This window comes from Entelurus aequoreus, linkage group LG12, assembly GCF_033978785.1.
Source record: "Entelurus aequoreus isolate RoL-2023_Sb linkage group LG12, RoL_Eaeq_v1.1, whole genome shotgun sequence".
NCBI lineage: Eukaryota > Metazoa > Chordata > Actinopteri > Syngnathiformes > Syngnathidae > Entelurus > Entelurus aequoreus.
In genome coordinates, this window is record NC_084742.1 from 33970058 (window position 1) to 33972700 (window position 2643).

General features: G+C 38.7%; 1 protein-coding gene across 1 annotated transcript in view; it reads right to left on the bottom strand.

Moving 5' to 3' along the window:
* LOC133662056 (uncharacterized) overlaps window positions 1–2643 on the bottom strand; it is a 268044-nt gene that overhangs the window by 240873 nt on the left and 24528 nt on the right. The gene's annotated exons all lie outside the window — the stretch shown is intronic.

The window sequence follows — 2643 nt, forward strand, 5'->3', positions numbered from 1 at the left end:
TGAATGGGTGACTGAATGTATGAATCTGTCTGCCAATATGGAGAGTTATATATCCAAGATGAAACACTTCCCTGGAGCGGACTTTTAAGACCAAACGAAGGTGATCATAAAGTATTGTAGTAAATGATGCACTTCACATACAACACAGTAGCTATAAGACAGACCCCAAATGTTTGATGTGTTTTATCAAAGCAACTAAATGAGTATTTGATTGTGATTGATGAGGATTTTAATCTCTTCTTTTTCTTGTTGTCATCTTGATGAGCAACATTTATTGAGAGTATGAATTCATGTTACTAAAATTCCAAAGGCATCAAAACCTCACCTGGTGTGAAGATAAAGTGAGGCTTTGCAGGAACTTTTAAGGTCACATGGTCTGTGTCACATGACCACATGGTCTGTGTCTGAGAGGATGAAAATGTGATGGAGATGAGAGAAGTGAAAAGCAATACACATTCAAATGATTCTAAAACATTATGAATACATGAAGTTTGGAGATCCTGCAACCATTGATTGCCGTAGTGTACTGTACAATATCTTTATGACCTGAAGCCACTCACAAGTTTTGTAATCTTTATGCAGCGATGCAGCACAGCTTGCTGTGGAAATGTGAGCACTTAAGCAAAAGGGATTTATTTTACTTGTATGCTGACTCATCAAAGAGACCAATATTTAATATGATGCTCACTGACAGAAGAAACCAACTTTGTGACTAAAAACAAACAATATCCTAGTTGTATAGATCCAGATTCAAATGTATTATGGTGTGTTCTTGCATCAGAAGGTCAAAAAACAATCTTAATGAAAAAATATTATATAATAAATCTTACAGTTTTTTTCCCCCTTAAACCATCCAGTTGCATTACTGTTTGGTAAATGAGTTATACCTGTATAGTGCTTTTCTACCTTTTTAAGGAACTCAAAGCGCTTTGACACTATTTCCACATTCACCCATTCACTCACACACTGATGGCGGGAGCTGCCATGCAAGGCCCTAACCAGGACCCATCGGGAGCAAGGGTGAAGTGTCTTGCACAAGGACACAACGGACGTGACGAGGATGATAGAAGTTGGGGATTGAACCAGGAACCCTCAGGTTGCTGGCACAGCCACTCTCCCAACTGCACCACGCTGTCCCCCCCCTATGTTTGTCTTCATTAGGGTTGCTAGTGAGCTGGAGTCTATCCAAGCTGTCTTTGGGAGATGTTATATTTAAAGTACTAATCACAAAAAAAATGCATGAGTTGTCGTAGACAAGCACAATGTATTCGAAGGGGCATCCGGTGTGTTTTCTCCTTCAGTTCCATTCACGCAAAGTCCTATTCTCACATGTGCTTAAAGGGGACCTATTATGCAAAACCAACATTTTTACCTGTTAGTACCTGTTTTTTGTATTTGGGATCTGCATAAGTCCTGAAAATGTGAAATCAGACCATGGAGGCATGGCGGAGATATTTACAAAACAATATTGTCTTTCTTCATACTTCCTCAAAACGAGCCGCTTGGAATTTGCACAATTCGTGACAGTTTTCCAACTTGTAACGTCAGCAGATCGCTCCATATATGGTAGAGATTTATCCAAAGAGCTTTGCGTGAGTCCGCCGTTGCAGTCAATAAGCTCCTTCTTTTTCTCTATCCTCTTGTTGTGGGGCAGACTGGCTCATACATGCACATACATCCTCCACTGTTGCTATTTCTAATACAAAGTAGCGTATATTTGTAAATTATATGTCAGTAGCCTCGCTATGGAAGTGCTACAAACTACAATATGAATGACGGGGGACGACACAGTCAAAGTGGAGGCACGTAAATAAGAACAGCCACAAAACGGTGCATCCTGAAGAGACCGTCAGAAAGCCGCCTAAAGACTGTCTGTAAAACATAATCTTTGCAAAATGTTGATACAGAAATATGTATATAGTTCACATACCCTGGGAGAATTTATGATTTCTTGGCCATTCTTCAGAGAATATGAATGATAACACAAAAACCTTTCTTCCACTCATGCTTAATGGTTGTGTGAAGCTATTTTTTGGCAAACAACTGTTTACTCTTTTTAAATCAAAATGACACAAGAAAGTACCCAAATGACCCTGTTCAAAAGTTTACATACCCCAGTGACTTTGATCTGATAACATGCACAAAAGTTGACACAAACAGGTTTGAATGGCTAATTAAGGTTCCAATCCTCACCTGTGACATGTTTGTTTGTACAAACCCCGTTTCCATATGAGTTGGGAAATTGTGTTAGATGTAAATATAAACAGAATACAATGATTTACAAATCCTTTTCAACCCATATTCAATTGAATGCACTACAAAGACAAGATATTTGATGTTCAAACTCATAAACTTTTTTTTTTTTTTGCAAATAATTAACTTAGAATTTAATGGCTGCAACACGTGCCAAAGTAGTTGGGAAAGGGCATGTTCACCACTGTGTTACATCACCTTTTGTTTTAACAACACTCAATAAACGATTGGAAACTGAGGAAACTAATTGTTGAAGCTTTGAAAGTGGAATTCTTTCCCATTCTTGTTTTATGTAGAGCTTCAGTCGTTCAACAGTCCAAGGGTCTCCGCTGTCGTATTTTACGCTTCATAATGCGCCACACATTTTCGATAGGAGACAGGTCTGGACTG